Genomic DNA, 18,657 nt, shown 5'->3' on the forward strand with positions numbered 1-18,657 from the left:
CCAGAATTGTCTACTAGGGTATTTGATAATAGGTTTTCTAAAGAAGACATCTCCTTTATGGAACACATTTTTAATAACTTAGAAAATGTCAATCTATATCTCTATTCATGTTTCATGTTTGTTGTACAATAAGTTTTATTTGTGGAAATTGGTGAATGCAAACATTTTCCACATTCCATAGCACAACAGGGTTACATTCTTATAAAACAAGGACATTGTACACAAATTGTGAGTTTATATAACATATTCCTTCAATGTTAATACTAAAACTGTACTTTAATTGAAGCATATAATTCTGTCACAACTTTAGTTTTGATGGTGATGGATTATAGAGGACGCAGACAATTATTCTGAACGTTTAAAAATTATGTGTGTTTTTCTTAAATCGCTTCAAGTTTTCATGAGAATATCCGCTATATTTAGAGAAATAAACCGAGACTTGTAATGCTAAAAGTGAAATTGAAAGGACATCTCATTTAAGCGTTAAGGGGAAATATTTCATGATATGGAATGTGTGAACAGAAAGGGTACATAGCGTATGGGTGAATATCTTACATGCCTAATGCATGGATAAGGACCCATTATAGAACTGGACTCTTAGCATGGTGGTAGTTCAGTCAGTGACCTTTAAATCCTTTCTAAAATGGAGACAAGTATACTGAATCTCCTTATGTTATATTCCATTTGCAATTAGACTCTTTGGTGAAATAAGTTTTCAGAGGTTTCAGGGGGTTACTACCTTCTAAAGAAAGCAGAGGCATTGACTCAAAGCAGTGGCTTATGGTGTTTACGTAGTATTTGTAACCATGTATATTTTTATAGTATGATCTTTAAAGATAATTGTACAATCAAAATTTCTAGAATGACTGGGTCTCATATATAAAAACTTAAAGGGACATTCCTATCTCAGACATTTATGGCATATCCACAGGCCCCCTGACCTCCATCCTGCCTTCTCCCTCTATTGCTGGACTTCAGCCACTGAGTTAGATGTATGGCACCAGCAAAGCTTTCTGAGCTACTTGGTTTGCGTAACTCCAGTAGAAGTTAATGGGAGTTACAGAAACAGCATAGCAAGGCGAGCTACGCTGATTCCATAGCTCCAGAGTTCTAGGACAAAGCGTAGCTCCCTGCAACCAAATAACTCGATGGCTAGAGGTGGGACACGCATCTGTCGGACTTTGATGGCATATTCTGTGGATTTGCCAAAATGTTTTAGATGGAAATATCCCTTTAGAGTTGTTCTCCAGGACCATGATATTGATGGCCTATCCTTAGTGTGTGCATTGGTTAGCCCGCTTAAACTCGCTCTATAAATTTGTAATGGTGCGGGTTTAAAGACCAGGACTGCCTACCGTAAATTTACGGAAGTGGTCCTAAAAAGGGGTATTCTCATCTAAAACTGTTTACATAACTCCTATATAAATGAATGGAGGATGCCACACATGCATGAAGACCTCTCCATCTATTCTCCGCCTGGATATGGCAACTGGTGGGTTGGGGGTCGAGTGATCCACATTCTAGAGAGGAGTGCAGGTGCCAGAACTGGGACTCATATCTATCAGACATTTATGGTATTTCCAGAATGAATTAATAATTAAACACTAAACCTAGAAATTAAATGGTAACTAAACGTTCAACAAACTTCATAGTGATAAATAGTGTCAAAAGTTTTGATTGGTCTGGGTCCGAGCACTGTGACCCCCACCAATCGCTAAAATGAAGCAGCTGAAGCACTCGTGTGAGCTCTGAGCCGCTTTGTTTCTGTTTGGGTTTTTACGGAAAGCCGATGTAGCGGTGTACGGGCTCATAGACTTTCTATTGAGCCAGTACTTGGATACATTGATTTCTGGAAAAAGCCGACCAGAAACTAAGCAGCTCCGCGCTCACACGAGCGCTTCTGCCGCTTCATTTTAGCAAATGGACCCCCACCAATCAAAACTTTTGACATGTTATAGTGAGTGACATGTCAAAAGTTTGTTGAACGTTTAGTTACCCTTTAATGGTGAAAGTAAACCGGAGATTAACTTTGTCACATACTGTGCCAGTCTGCATTATTTTCTGCATATTTTCAAAACAGTCTTGTAGAAATCCTGCAGAGAACACAGGGGTTAATTTCCTACTGATCTGCTCCATTTTGTATGTTTAGTGTTCCTTTACCAAGTTAAAAATGTAAGGAGTTTTTTAATATGACCATAGCAACCAACAGATCACGCCTTTCACTTTCAGTCCTGGTCTGGAAAAATTAGAATTAGAATATGAGTACTCTAGGCTAGTGATTATGAACCTCACCTATAAGGGAGCTGGGCGGCTGCCTATTTAGCGGATATCAAGACTAAGGGCGGATTTACACGAACGTGTAATACGTCCATGCAACGCGCGTGTTTTTCACGTGCGTCGCACGGACCTATGCTAGTCTATGGGGCAGTGCAGACTGTCAGTGATTTTTGCGCAGCGTGAGTCCACTGCGTAAAACTCACGACAGGTCCTATATTTCTTTGTTTTTCGCGCATCACGCACCCATTGAAGTCAATGGGTGAGTGAAAATCACGCGCACCACACGGAAGCACTTCCGTGGGACGCGCGTGATTCGCGCAACAGCAGTCAAAAGTATGTTTGCAAACAGAAAAGCACCACGTGCTTTTCTGTGTACAAACATCCAAACAGAGTGTCATAATGATGGCGGCTGCGCGAAAATCACGCAGCCGCACATCCTATGTGATGACTCACGGAGCTGTTAAGTGCCTTTTGCGCTCGCAAAATGCCGCGTTTTTTGCGTGCGCAAAAACGCACACGCTCGTGTAAATCCGCCCTTAAACTGACAGTGAGTGCCCCTAAATCCTAACTGAGTCCGCAGCACATGTCCTGTCAGCCCCCCTAGCTACCTACCAACAATTGAATTCTCATTTTGGGAACATTCTAAAGTCCCGCCATCCGCACAGAAATGTCCACAAATCCTCCCAGAAACACTCCTTATGGGACATACAGTTTCTGCATAAACCTTACCCTATTCCACAATTTTGCAATCCTGTGAAAAACAAGATAGTTGGGAGGTATGGTGTAAGTACCTCCTAGAGAAAAGTCATCTACCCCTTTGAAGTATATGTTATACAAGTTGAAACCCTAGACTCTAGGCAACACTGACACTTTTGTTTTGAACAATCACTGATATTTCACTATAATATGGAAACTGGTAAAGCTGGTACTATCATAGCACTATTTATATATTTGGGTACATTTGTACTGACACTAATGTGGCTGTAGTATTATATGGATTGGGATGCTTTTTGCTATATTTGTCTTGGGTACCAAAAGAGTTTGACCTCCTGGTCCTTGCATCATGTATAAAAACCGATGAAGAAAATAGGGCAGCGTGACCATAGAAAACCAATTGAATTCCAGCTTTCTTTTTTTAGGAGAAAAAGAAAAAATTCTATAGGCATTATTAACACTTTTGTCTTCATCTGTTCTTATAATACTTACCTACTCTCCTGGCAAGTCTCCTACATTGGGTATGTTCCCCACAATGACTATGTTAGGGGAAGCACTATGCTAGCACTGTTTATAAGGGGTACTCTGCTGACAATATTGCTTATTATGCTAATTCTGTTAGCATAAAATCAATGCGGCAAAACAAAAATTACGTGTTTTTATTGGGCAAAAGTATTAAAACCTAAAAAAATATACATTATCGGTATCACTGTATTCATACCGACCTTTAGAATAAAATAAATAGTTGTTTTTTGTTTTTTTTTGCTGCATGGTATAAAAACTGGGGGAACAAACTTGAAACACAATTGCAGAAATTAAATTTTTGTTTTTTTTTGCATTTTCCCCAAAATCAATAAATAATACGTACAGTGGAGGAAATAAGTATTTGATCCCTTGCTGATTTTGTAAGTTTGCCCACTGTCAAAGACATGAACAGTCTAGAATTTTTAGGATAGGTTAATTTTACCAGTGAGAGATAGATTATATAAAAAAAAAATCCAAAAAAAATCACATTGTCAAAATTATATATATTTATTTGCATTGTGCACAGAGAAATAAGTATTTGATCCCTTTGGCAAACAAGACTTAATACTTGGTGGCAAAACCCTTGTTGGCACGCACAGCAGTCAGACATTTTTAGTAGTTGATGATGAGGTTTGCACACATGTTAGATGGAATTTTGGCCCACTCCTCTTTGCAGATCATCTGTAAATCATTACGATTTCGAGGCTGTCGCTTGGCAACTCGGATCTTCAGCTCCCTCCATAAGTTTTCGATGGGATTAAGGTCTGGAGACTGGCTAGGCCACTCCATGACCTTAATGTGCTTCTTTTTGAGCCACTCCTTTGTTGCCTTGGCTGTATGTTTTGGGTAATTGTCGTGCTGGAAGACCCAGCCACGAGCCATTTTTAATGTCCTGGTGGAGGGAAGGAGGTTGTCACTCAGGATTTGACAGTACATGGCTCCATCCATTCTCCCATTGATGCGGTGAAGTAGCCCTGTGCCCTTAGCAGAGAAACACCCCCAAAACATAATGTTTCCACCTCCATGCTTGACAGTGGGTACGGTGTTCTTTGGGTCATAGGCAGAATTTCTCTTCCTCCAAAAATGGCGAGTTGAGTTAATGCCAAAGAGCTCAATTTTAGTCTCATCTGACCACAGCACCTTCTCCCAATCACTCTCAGAATCATCCAGATGTTCATTTGCAAACTTCAGACGGGCCTGTACATGTGCCTTCTTTAGCAGGGGGACCTTGCGGGCACTGCAGGATTTTAATCCATTACGGCGTAATGTGTTACCAATGGTTTTCTTGGTGACTGTGGTCCCAGCTGCCTTGAGATCATTAACAAGTTCCCCCCGTATAGTTTTCTGCTGAGCTCTCACCTTCCTCAGGATCAAGGATACCCCATGAGGTGAGATTTTGCATGGAGACCCATATCGATGTCGATTGACAGTCATTTTGTATGTCTTCCATTTTCTTACTATTGCACCAACAGTTGTCTCCTTCTCACCCAGCGTCTTACTTATGGTTTTGTAGCCCATTCCAGCCTTGTGCAGGTCTATGATCTTGTCCCTGACATCCTTAGAAAGCTCTTTGGTCTTGCCCATGTTGTAGATGTTAGAGTCAGACTGATTAATGGAGTCTGTGGACAGGAGTCTTTTATACAGGTGACCATTTAAGACAGCTGTCTTTAATGCAGGCACCAAGTTGATTTGGAGCGTGTAACTGGTCTGGAGGAGGCTGAACTCTTAATGGTTGGTAGGGGATCAAATACTTATTTCTCTGTGCACAATGCAAATAAATATATATCATTTTGACTATGTGATTTTCTTATTTTTTTTTAATATAATCTATCTCTCACTGGTAAAATTAACCTAGCCTAAAAATTCTAGACTGTTCATGACTTTGACAGTGGGCAAACTTACAAAATCAGCAAGGGATCAAATACTTATTTCCTCCACTGTATGTATTATATGTGAAAAATAAAACTTGTTCTGCAAAAAGTAAGTCCTCATACAGCTCGATCAGCGGAAAAATTAAAAAAGTTATTCCTTTTGAAATGTGACAATGGAAAAACAATATGAAAAAATTATAGCAATTTTGTGATCTACTTTATTACCTTATTTTCGCTATCAGATAATAGAGCAGGTCAAACTTCCACCAAGGGGAGGAGAGAAGACTGATGTAAAAAAAAGATTCATAGGTTGAAAATTGGTGCGCAAAGAGTTGTGTGTGATCAAACAGGATCTTAGATAAGACACAAAATTGGTACGGTCAGAGAATAGAACTGTATAGAATTGGTAGATGCAAGGCAAATTTAATAAACAAGCTACGCAAGTGCCAAATTCACTAGACTACCCGTGAATGAGTTAGTACGACCTTTAGAACTGAAAAAACAGATTTGACTTTCGCCTCTTTGTTTAACCTTGTATATACTCTCTAAGAGAAACGTTCTTTGTAACGGCTCTCACACTCCGCCTAAAAAATGAGGATCTTGAACAGGGGACCGCCTGTATTAACTCAGAATTTTCTAATAGGGTGTATGAAAATGGGTTTTCTAAACTGGACAGCCCTTTAAACTACAGGCCAAATATGAAAATTCAGCTCTTGGTTACAAATATGCTCTGTTCATACCATGTTAGAGCACTATGTTCAGTGTACCTGTTTAAACATTGCTGCTAAATGTAGCGCCGCATATTTCGCCCATTTAATGTAATGGGTGAAATCCGCTGCAAATCCACAGCACAATCCATGGCAAAATCTGCACATAATACGTGCAGATTTTGCTGCAGAATCGTTGTAGATTCACTGCGGATTGCTGTGAATTTTTCCCCTGCATGTGGACTCAGCCTAAGGGGGCCGACTGTGACTTTATCGCCCAAGGGCTCACGTAAACCTAGAGCTAGCCCTAATACTAGTACTTAGTATGTTGTCTGTTATTTTTATGGTCACTGTCATTTTCACAGATTTTGCATAAATCGATAGTACAAGCGAAGATAAGAAACTTGGTAAAATATCTTATTACAGAAAAAGTCCTTCTTGCAATGTATGTTATGTATGCAATGTATGTATGTATGTATGTTAATATTTATGTCTTATTATTGCAGGAGAAGATAAAAACAATCATTCCACAAACCATTACATTGTCTCCTCAGCTCAACCAGGATCCACATGACTATTGTTCCTTTCCTGAAGAGGTGATATGCCAAGTTCCTGGAAGTCTAAGTAAGTTTAAGGCTGGGTTCACACAACCTATTTTCAGACGTAAACGAGGCGTATTATGCCTCGTTTTACGCCTGAAAATAGGGCTGCAATACGTTTGCAAACATCTGCCCATTCATTTGAATGGGTTTGCCGACGTATTGTGCAGACAACCTGTAATTTACGCGTCGTCGTTTGACAGCTGTCAAACGACGACGCGTAAATTGACTGCCTTGGCAAAGAAGTGCAGGGCACTTCTTTGCAACGTAATTTGAGCCGTTCTTCATTGAAGTCAATGAAGAGCAGCTCAAGATTTACGAGCGTCACAGATGCCTCGCATAATACGAGGAGGAGCTTTTACGGCTGAAACGAGGCAGCTGTTTTCTCCTGTCATTTCAGCCGTAAAAGCCTCTCATCGTGTGCACATACCCTAACAGTATGTAACTTAAAAAGTGGAATGAGATACAAAGAGCCGTGGATCATACGATAGATTATAATAACGGTGTATATAGTGGTGGCATGGGTTTTCGTTGTAGCGACTTCTTAGCTACAGTACGTAACCAAGATTTTTGGTTAACTTTGCCTAATAGGATTCAGTGAATATTGTTTCTCCCCACAAAAATCCACAATAGGATTTAATTGTGGATTTATTTTTCCCCATTGAATTCAATTGGGAAAATCCACAACAAATCCGTGCTCATTCCGCTTCTGATATTAACATGCTGCAGATTTTAAAATCCGCACCAATTCAATTTCCGACAGAATAATAGCCCAGCATGTAGATGATACTTGTTAAAATTTCATCCACATGGCTGGTACTGTAATCTGTTATCTATTGCAGATTTTCCATGCACCAAACCGCACAGAAAATCTGCAGCATTTCCACTACATGTGAATTCAGAGTCATTGTCTTTTATCAGTAAGTTATGTATTCTCAAAGTAAAGGCCCTTTTACACTGGGCAAATATCGGGCAGACAAGCGTTTATAGCTCAAACACTCGTTCATCTACTGATCGTATAGTTTTAAAAACTGAAATATTATCATTTTAAACAGGGAGACGCGCTGCCGACATGATAATAATGTATGAGGATGAGCGATCGTAGTAACGAGCGCTCATCCCCATATGTAGCATCTTACGACAGGAGCAAACAAGCGCCGATCAACGAGCTGTCTCGTTGATCGGCGCTCGTTGCACCTGCCAATATTGGCCGGTGTAATAGGGCCTTAAGACCAAAATGTGACTGTTGTCTGAACATTGGTGTTAACTTTACTTGTCAATACTGATAAACACACCAATGCCTTTCTATATAGTTTTATTGATCGTGCCCTGCGAAAGTATTCACCCTTTTGGTGTTTTTTTGGTTTTGTTTCATTACAACCTTGAATTAAAAGGGATTTCTGGGGGGTTTTTAACATTTGGCTTACACAACATGCCTACCACTGTGCAAAATATTTTTTACTGTGACACAATAATTAAGACAAAAAATAGAGAACTTTTAAGTGCATAAGTATTCATCCAATGAAAGTCAACACTTAGTGGAGCCACATTTTGCTGCAAATACAGATGCAAGTCACTTGGATTATGTCTCTATTAGCTTAGCACGTCTAGACACCGGGACTTTTGCCCATTCTTCTAGGCAAAATTTCACCAACTACTTCAGCCACACATTCACAATAGGATTGAGGTCTGGGCTTTCACTAGGCCATTCTAAGGCTCTATTCACGCGACAGGGTCCGAGTGTCGGGTGATAAAAACGGCCGTTTTGGTCCGTTTTTCTCAGCCGTTTTTCATCCGTTTTGTTTTTGTTCCAGGCCGTGTTTCTGTTTTTAACAGCAGATTTTGACCCGTTTTGCATCCACTTTTTTCCCTGTCTGTTTTAAAAACGAATGAATTTCATGTGTAAATTTTTTGCCACACAATTCCCTCTGTAGATAATACCACACACTGCCCTCTGTCGGTAATGCCCCCTGCCCCTGTAGGTAATGCCACACAGCCCCTTGTAGGTAATGCCACACAGCCCCCTGTAGGTAATGCCACACAGCCCCTCTAGGTAGTGCCACACAGCCCCCTGTAGGTAATGCCACACAGCCCCCTGTAGGTAATGCCGCACAGTCCCCTGTAGGTAATGCCCCACAGTCCTCTGCAGGTAATGCCACACAGCCCCCTGGTAGGTAATGCCACACAGCCCCCTGTAGGTAATGCCACACAGCCCTCTGCAGGTAATGCCACACAGCCCCCTGGTAGGTAATGCCACACAGCCCCCTGGCTGGTAATGGCACCCCCTACCTTTCTGTAGATAGAGCCACCGTTCCAGGAGAAGTCCATGACTTCAATGTCCATATATGGACAGTAAAGTCAGGGACTTCTCCTGTAGCGGAAACGCCGGCCACAGCGCCGGGAATCTCGCTTCATAAGTCCCTGACGTCACTGTGTCCATATATGGACAGTAAAGTCAGGGACATCTCCTGGAGCGGAAACACCGGCCAAAGCGCCGGGGATTCCGCTTCAGAAGTCCCTGACGTCACTGTGTCCATATATGGACAGTGAAGTCAGGGACTTCTCCTGGAGTGGAAACACTGGCCACAGCGCCGGGGATCCCGCTTCAGAGGTCCCTGACGTCACTGTGTCCATATATGAACAGAAGTCAGGGACTTCTCCTGTAGTGGAAACACCTGCCACAGCGCCGGGGATTCCGCTTCAGAAGTCCCTAACGTCACTGTGTCCATATATGGACGGTGAAGTCAGGGAGTTCTCCTGGAGCGGAAACAACGGCCACAGCGGCGGGGATTCCGTTTCAGATGTCCCTGATGTCACTGTGTCCATATATGGACAGTGAAGTCAGGGACTTCTCCTGGAGCGGAAACACTGGCCACAGCTCCGGGGATTCCACTTCAGAAGTCCCTGACATCACTATGTCCATATATGGACAGTGAAGTCAGGGACTTCTCCTGGAGCGTTGCCGAAGCTGTGGCCGTGGGATTGGGGATTCCGCTCCTACAGGGAGCAAAAAAATACCCTCCTCCTCCTCACATGTGCTTCGCACTGTGAGGAGGAGGAGGAGGAGAGAGCGAGCGACGTAAGACACGGCCGTCACTCGGAACACATTCCAGTGATGGCCGTGTATTATCCGGCCCCATAGACTTTCCCAGCCCGTCAAAAAATCGGTCGTGTGAATAGCCCCATTTGGGGTCTAATGTTCCTACTGTAGGAGTGTGACAGACGTTTTTTCAACGGCCGACACACGGCCGGGAAACACTGTCGTTTGAATGGGGCCTAAGACATTTAAATGTTTACCCTTAAACCACTCCAGTGTACTTTATCAGTATGTTTATGGTCCTTGTCCTACTGGAAGGTGAACCTCGTCCCAATCTCAAATCTCTGGCAGACAAACAGGTTTTCCCTAAGAATTTACCTGTATTTACTGCCATCCATCTTTACTTCAATCCTGACCAGTTTTCCAGTCCCAGCCAATGAACAGCATCCCCACAGCTTGATGCGGCCATCACCATGTTCTTGTGGTAATGGGAAGTGTTGGTTTGTGCCACACATATCACAATAATGGACAATGATTGACAAAAAGTTACTATGATCGCTCTCCCCCTTGAATTTCCATCATATTGGCAGTGCATCTCCATGTTTACAAGTTGTGCTGCTGACAACGATAATATTTTGTGCTGCAGAAACGATTCAATTAGCCGATGTATTTGTCATGGTTTTTGCTTCATTATTTTTTTTGCATGTGTTTTTTGGGCAAAAATACTAAACATATTTTCCTGTAATTTTAATCAAAGAACACCAAAACTACCTTAAACAGTAACTAAACTTTTAGACTTGTCAGAAGTTTTGATCGGTGGGGGTCTGAGCACTATGACTCACAGATTGCTAAAACGAAGTGGCAGAAACACTCGGGTAAGTGCTGTGCCAATTCGTCTCTGATTGTCTTTTCTCGGCTTTCCTCGGAGTGGTGTACAGGCTCAATAGAAAGTCTATGAGTTTGTGCAATACTCGCTCAGCTTTCCGAGGAAAGCCGATTAAAAACAAAGCGGCAGAGCACCCACCTGAGTGCTTCTGTCACTTAATTTTAGCGATCGTGGGGGTCTTAGTGTTTGGACACCCACCGATCAAAATTTCTATGGTATTTTTGGCGTTCTTTGATTAAAATTACAAGAAAATTTGTTTATAATTTTTCCCCCAAAAAAACACATGTTAATGCAAAATAAAGCAAAAACCTAGGCAAAAACATCACTGACATTATTGTTATCTAGTATACTCGGTTGATGAAGGAAGTTGAGGCATAAGGGTATGTTCATACGCTGCAGATTTGATGTGTATCCGCCCAGCGGCGTAGCTAAAGGCTCAGGGTGTGGGACCCATAATGCAATGTCTATAGTTCAGAAAGGGTACCTGAGGCAATGTAGACAGTAGCGGTGGAGTCAGGCTAAGATGAAGTTCCGACAGTAGACACACACCCTGCGGGGTGCGACACAATAGAGACTCCAACTCTTGAAGGCACCATAGCACAGGACACAGGGTACAGGCAGCAGGAACGGGTAACACTGGGAACTGGAAAACACTAGGAGACCATTTTCAAGGACAAACTTAACCCCTTCCCTCCGCAGCCATTTTTCGGATTTTCACTTTTGTTTTTTCCTCCCGACCTTCCAAAAGCCATAACTGTTTTATTTTTTCATCAATATTGCCGTATAAGGGCTTCTTTTTTGCAGGACGAGTTGTAGATTTTCACAGCATCATTTTTTTTACCATATAATGTAGTGGGAAATGAGAAAAAAAATATTTGTGGGGTGGAATAGGAAAAATATAGCGGTTCCTCAACCTTTTGGGTGGTTTTATTTTTACGGCGTTTTCCGTACGGAAAAAATGGCATGTTAACTTTATTCTGCGGGTCAATACAATTACAGTGATACCAAATATATATAGTTTTCTTTATGTTTTACTACTTTTACAAGGAAAAAACTGATTGTTAAAAATAAAATTTTAGTTTTCTCGCCACATTCTGAGAGCCATAACGTTTTTTATTTTTCTGTCGATTTACCCGTGTGAGGGCTTATTTTTTGCGGGGCGAGCTGCAGTTTAGGTACGTGAGAATTTTTAATCACTTTTTATGTAATTTTTTGTGGGAGAAGAAGTGACCAAAAAACAGCATATATGAGGTTTTACATTTTTATTTTTTTTACGCGGTTCACCATGCGGACTAAATAATGATATATTGTAATAGTTCAGACTTTTACAGACGCGTCGATACCAGTTATGTTAACTTTTTATTTTTTTTACATTTTGCTTCAAGGGAAAATTGGAAAAGGGTTTTTTTTTTGAGCTTTTAATTTATTTCTTTTTTTGTATTTGTTAAAAAAAACTTTATTTGACTGTTTCTTACTTTTTTTACTTGTCCCCCTAGGGGACTTTAACCAGCGATCGTTAGATTACTTGCACGATATACTGCAATACTAATGTATTGCAGTATTTAGCGATTCTGACAGTCTCCTATGAAGCCCTTATAAGAGTACAAAGATCGCGGACCCGGGGCGACTTCGTCAGACTCCCAGGCAGCCGTGCCGTGCCAACCAACGGGGGGGGGCGTAGGGACGTTACAGGGGGTCACCCCACTGTTTTTTAGTAATTTAAATTCCACATTCGCTATTGAACATGGCATTTAACTGGTTAAACAAGTGCGATCACGCTTGAACGGGATCCCGCTCGTTACCCGCAAGTGTAACACACAGCCGACACACTCGCTCTATGGAGTGGTCTAAGCCCGTGAGCCCGCTCCATATAGCCCCACCAGGCGTGCACAGTATATATACGGCGGATGTCAGGAAGGGGTTAAGGTAACACAACAATGCTCAGGCAAGGGTCGAGAGGGCAGAGCCCCTTTTATAGTCCCAAAGCATTCTGGGCTAATTGCAGTATTCTGCAACTGTGCGCGTACTGGCCCTTTAAGGCCGTGAACGCGCGGGCGTGCGCGCCCTTCGGGAGACAGTGTCCGGACTACTCGCTCGTCCATGACCGCGGACATCAGAGGGTGAGTCAGGATGATGGTCCGCAGCCATAGATGTTACAGTATCCCCCCTCTTACACCTCCTCTTACGCCCCCTCTTCTTGGGGCCAGAGCGGGAGAGAAACTTCTTCAGGGAGGAGGAGCATTGATGTTCTCCTCTGGCTCCCAGGACCTCTCCTCTGGATCAAATCCTCTCCAATCCACCAAATAAAACGTTCTTCCTCCTCCTACTCTCTTGGTGTCCAAGATCTCCCTCACCGCGAATGTCCCTGACGAGTCGCCAAGAGCCACTGCGGAACTAGGAGTCCTGTAGTAGCGGTTCAGGACCACAGGCTTCAGCAAGGAGATGTGGAAGGAGTTTGGGATCTTGAGGGTGGGAGGCAGACGAAGCTTGTAAGAGACAGGATTTATTTGCAGCAGAATCTCGAGGGGTCCGAGGAACCTGGGAGCAAACTTGCAAGATGGCACCCTTTTAGTCGGATATTCTTGGAAGACAGCCAGACCTTGGTACCTGGAAGAAACTGGGGAGGTTCTCATCTTCTAGTGTCTGCCTTTCTCTTCATGCGGTCGACCGCCAGCAGAATAGAAGATCGGGTCTGATGCCATATCTGCAGAGGGTCCCTGAAAGTAGAGTCAGCTGCAGGCACCTGGGACATAGTGGAAACAGGAAGAGGTATTCGTGGGTGTTGGCCATAGACAATGAAGAATGGGCTGGAGGTGGTGGACACACTAGTATGGTTTTTATTAAGAGAACTCAGCCCAAGGAAGTAGCTGCACCCAGTCATCATGCTGCCTGGAGATAAAGTGCCGTAGATAGTTCTCCATAATCTGATTAACCCTCTCGACTTGACCATTGGACTGGGGATGGTAGGCCGAGGAGAAGTCCAACTGTACACCGAGGAGACCGCAGAGTGCTCTCCAGAACTTTGAGTTGAACTGAACCTCTCGATCCGAGACAATATGCAGAGGCATGCCGTGCAGACGGAAGATGTGTTGGAAGAAGAGGCCGGCCAGTCGGGAAGCAGAAGGCAGACCAGTCAGTGGAACAAATTGAGCCATTTTGGAGAATCGATCCACCACCACCCAGACCACACTACATCCAGCAGAGAGAGGCAGATCTGTGACAAAGTCCATTGCAATTTGTTGCCAGGGGGCATCGGGCACAGGAAGTGGCTGGAGCAGACCAGCTGGTCTGGAGTGGGCAACTTTATTTGCTGCACATGCCGTGCAGGAAGAGACAAAATCTGGGACGTCTTTGGGCAGCGTGGGCCACCAGAACTGACGTGGCAATTAGGTCTCATCAGGACGATGAAGGATTGATGCTGACGTGAAGGCCTTCTTTAAGCTCTTGAATGCGGTCTCTGCTTTTGGAGTCCACACCTTGGCATTCATGCCCTTTTTGGTGAGGGTAGGGATTGGAGCTGTCAGTGAGGAGAAGTTGGGAATGAATAGCCGGCGTCTCCCAGGAGGGAGTTGCTGCCGGGAACTCGCTCGTCCATTGCCGCGGCCGTCAGAGGTTGTCAGGATGACGGTCCGCGGCCATAGATCTTACAGTATCCCCCCTCTTACGCCCCCTCTTCTTGGGGCCAGAGACGGAGAGAAACTTCTTCACGAGGGCAGGAGCATTGATGTTCTCAGGAAAATGGTCTGCAGCCATAGACGTTACAGTCAGCTTGGGCCCCCTTACCCTACCCAACACCCCAAGACCTCTGCATGCACTTATGCCCAGCTGCCTTGCCCAACAGCCCCCATCGATACCCACACAATATAATGCCCCCAATAGCCGGCCCACACAGTATAATGCTCCCCATAGCTGCCCCCATACAGTATAATGCTCCCTGTAGCTGCCCCCATACAGTATAATACCCCCATAGCTACCCCCATACAGTATAATACCCCCATAGCTGCCCTCATACAGTATAATGCCCCCCATAGCTGCCCCACACACAGTATAAAGCCCCGATAGCTGCCCCCACACAGTATAAGGCTTCCCATAGTTGCCCCCATACAATATAATGCCCCCGATAGTTGCCTCCATACAGTATAATGCCCCCATAACTGCCTACGTAGTATAATGCCCCCATTGCAGACCCCATAAAGTATAATTTCCCTCATAACTGCCCAACACAGTATAATGCCCTCATAGCTGCTCCACACAGTATAATACCCCGATTGCAGACCCCACACATTATTTATGCTCCCCATAGTTTCCCCCATACAGTATAATGCCGCCATACAGTATAATGCCCCTCATAACTGCCCAATACAGTATAATGCCCCCCATAGCTGCCCCCCACACATTATAATGCCCCCATAGCTGCCCCATGAGTGACTCGGCCCAGACAGGCACGATGACATCACTAAATCGTGCCTGTCTGCGCTGAGCCGCAAGTGGCTCACGGCACAGTTAATGCTGGAGCAAGGAGCCGTCAACTCCTTGCTTTCTCATTAAATTTAACTGTATCTGAGGACGCATATACAGTTGGAACTGGGACCTCGGTGAGTAGGTCACAACCCCCCGGTTGCAATGTTTTGTATCATGCAGTTTGCGGTGGGGAGAGGAGAGGGGGGCCCTGTAATTTAAAGCCCCACCCTCTCCTCTCTCCACCGCAAACACAGACAGCACAATAAAACACACATACATTACGGCCCCCTCTGCAGCTCACCTGCAGTCTTCCGTGCTCTTCCACACCGGCTCTTCCACACTGGTTGGAACGCCCCTCACGTGACGTCATGGTCACATGGTACACGTCTAAAGGAGCCCTGCCAGTAACCAGGAAGTTCCGGCGTCACGGCACATATAGAATTAGCATTAGCGCACTATGGGCCCCCCTGGTTTAGGGGACCGGTCGCAAGTGCGACTGCTGTGACCCCTATAGCTACGCCTCTGCATCCGCTTCAATTTACTGTACAATTTGTGTAGATGGGATTTTATTTTTTTCTACAATGTTTTGGGGGAAAAGGGAAAAAGTTTTTTTTCTTTGAACTGTTAATATTTTTAATATAATTAATATATGGAAAAATGTATTTAACTTTTATTATTAGTCCCTCTAGGGGACTTCAACCAGCGATCGTTGTATCGCTTGAATGATAAACTTCCATACTATTGTATATCTCAGTATATCGCCTGAGGCAGGGTTTAATAGGATCACAAAGGTGGCAGACCTGGGGACCTTCATTAGGCCAACAGGCTGCCATGACAACCATTGACACCCTGCAATCGCATCACGGGGGGGAAGCAGGATCCTTCTTGTTGCAGTGAAGTGTCGGCTGTTTCATACAGCTGACACACGCAAGTTATTTGCGGGCTCGTGAGCCCGCTCTATACTTTCCCTCTCGGCCTCCACAGTATATATATATGGCAGATGTCGGGAAGGGGTTCAAAACCTCATTTACATGTACTGGAAAAAAAATCAACACTGAAAAACAAGTATGCTGTTGATTTTCAAATCCACAACATTCCTACGTTATGGATTATGACCGCAGATATCGTCCATTTAATGTATCAGGTGAATTCCACTGTACAATCCATTTAAGAAGTGAAAGTTTTGCTGCAAAATCACTGTGATTTCAGCTGCGGATTTGTGGCAGGATATGAGGGTGAATTTTTCCACTGCATGTGAACTCAGCCTAAGGGCTTGTCCGAACGTAGCGGAATTGCTGCTTTTTTCTCGTCCAGAATTGAGGAATGAAAAAACGCAGCAGAATACAGTAGCAGCAAAGTGGATGAGATTTAACAAATAATGAGCGGAAAAAACGCTCAGAAATGGACCTGTGGTGCAGAATTTTATTCCAGAGCATGTCAATTGTTTTTGCATAATCGCTCCGTATTTTCTCCTGGGATGACGCTTTATCCTATATGACCGCTGCTGCAGCCAATCACAGGCTGTAGCAGCGGACACATGGATGAAACGTCATCACAGGAGGCCGGCCTGGATGACGTCAGAGGGTCGGCCTCCTGGGATGACGCTTCAACCCATGTGACCACCACTGCAGCTAATTACAGGCTGCAGCAGTCTCGTGGGATGAAACTTATTTAGTATGTTTTCCATTACTTAGAGTCCATCATGTTTCACCAAATTTTCCATAAATCAAGTACAAGTGATGATACATTTTGTAAGGCCTCGTTCACATCTGCGTCGGAGGCTTTGTTAGGGGTCTCCGTCGTAGATCCGGCTGAGATCACCGGAGATCAGCATGCTGCGCTATTGTCTCTGGTAAAACCACAGACACACTGACGGAAAGCCGGCGGAACCCATTAAAGTCAATGGGTTCTGTCGGCCGCTGGCGGTTTCCGTTTTGCAACGGAAACATTGCTTCTGGCATTACAGAATGTCACAATGCAGATGTGAACATAGCCTTAGATATCTTTTATAGCAAAATGCCTCTTTCTCCACCTACACCAACTTTTCTCTTCGTCCAGCCTCTTAAAACCAATCTCTCACTTTTAATCCACTGCTAATATCCGTCGATTTTCGGCTTCACTGGGGGATCAGGCTACAACTTCTGCCCATAGAAGTCTAAGAAGAGGAGAGGGGGTGGAGGAGGGCCATAGGTTCTTAATCTCAGCCTGTGCCTAACAGGAGAGCCTGAGTAAGGCCTCATGCACACGACCATATTTTTGTCCACCCGTAAATACTGGCGTAAATACGGGTCCTTGGTCACACGTATTCGACCCGCATTGCACCAGTATTTACGGACCCGTGCCCGTAAATACGGGTCCGGTGTCACCCGTACTCCACCCGTATTTACGGGCACGTTTTTGGCTGCAAAATTGCACTGCACTAATCGGCAGCCCTTCTCTCTATCAGTGCAGGATAAAGAGAAGGGACAGCCCTTTCCGTAATAAAAGTAAAAGAAATTCATACTTACCCGGCCGTTGTCTTGGTGACGTGTCCCTCTCCTGACATCCAGTCCGACCTCCCTGGATGACGCAGCAGTCTATGTGACTGCTGCAGCCAGTGATTGGCCTGTGATTGGCTGCAGCGGTCACATGGACTGTAACGTCATCCCACGAGGCCGGACTGGAGGAAGAAGCAGGGAGTTCTGGGTAAGTATGAACGTCTCTTTTATTTTTATTTTTACAGCTTTATCTATATTCTGATCGGTAGCCACTGTCCAGGGTGCTGAAACAGTTACTGCCGATCGTTTAACTCTTTCAGCACCCTGGACAGTGACCATTTACTGAGGTCGCCTAGCAACACTCCCATAATTACGGGTGCACACACGTAGTCACCCGTAATTACGGGAGCCCCATAGACTTCTATGGGCTGCCCGTGCCGTAATTACGGCCTGAAATAGGACATGTTCTATCTTTTTCAAAGACACGGGCACCTTCCCTTAAGCATACGGGGAGGTACCCGTGGCCAATAAAAGTCTATGGGCCCGTAATTACGGCAGTTTTTATGGTCGTGTGCATCAGGCCTAAGGCCTGATGCACACGACCGTGTTCGGTCCGTGATATACGGTCCGCATGTCGGCCGCTTGTCCCGGACCGTACAAAGTACAGGGAGCCGGGCTCCTAGCATCATACTTATCTATGACGCTAGGTGTCACTGCCTATCCACGTAACTACTGTCACACACTAAAACATGATTACAGTACGGGACAGTAGTTCCGCGGACAGGCAGTGACCCCTATCGTCATAGATAAGTGTGATGCTAGGAGCCCGACTCCCTGCACTGTGTTCGGTCCGGGACATGCGGCCGACATGCGGACCGTATATCACGGACCGAACACGGTCGTGTGCATGAGGCCTTAGAGAAAGGTAAAGACACACAGTTACAGTATTGGGAGTGGTTTTAGTGCCAGACTTGGCTTCTCTGTTTCTAGAGCTGCAGCTCTGTGAGAACCATGTAGCATAAGTGTGATCTCAGATGCATTTCTGCATTCTCTAGTGGTCTCTCAATCTTACTAAGCAAAGCTTAAAATATTAAATAAATTAC

At 44.3% G+C, this 18,657-nt stretch overlaps 1 protein-coding gene across 2 annotated transcripts in view; it reads left to right on the forward strand.

The window, feature by feature from the left end:
- Positions 1 to 18,657, forward strand: part of LOC142677628 (transcription factor ETV7-like) — a 112,375-nt gene that overhangs the window by 12,651 nt on the left and 81,067 nt on the right. For both annotated transcript variants that reach the window (XM_075847245.1, XM_075847246.1), the window contains exon 2: positions 6,601 to 6,718. The gene's annotated coding sequence lies outside the window, so the exon portion shown is untranslated. The remainder of the gene's footprint in view (positions 1 to 6,600; positions 6,719 to 18,657) is intronic.

This window comes from Rhinoderma darwinii (assembly GCF_050947455.1).
Source record: "Rhinoderma darwinii isolate aRhiDar2 chromosome 2 unlocalized genomic scaffold, aRhiDar2.hap1 SUPER_2_unloc_34, whole genome shotgun sequence".
Lineage (NCBI taxonomy): Eukaryota > Metazoa > Chordata > Amphibia > Anura > Rhinodermatidae > Rhinoderma > Rhinoderma darwinii.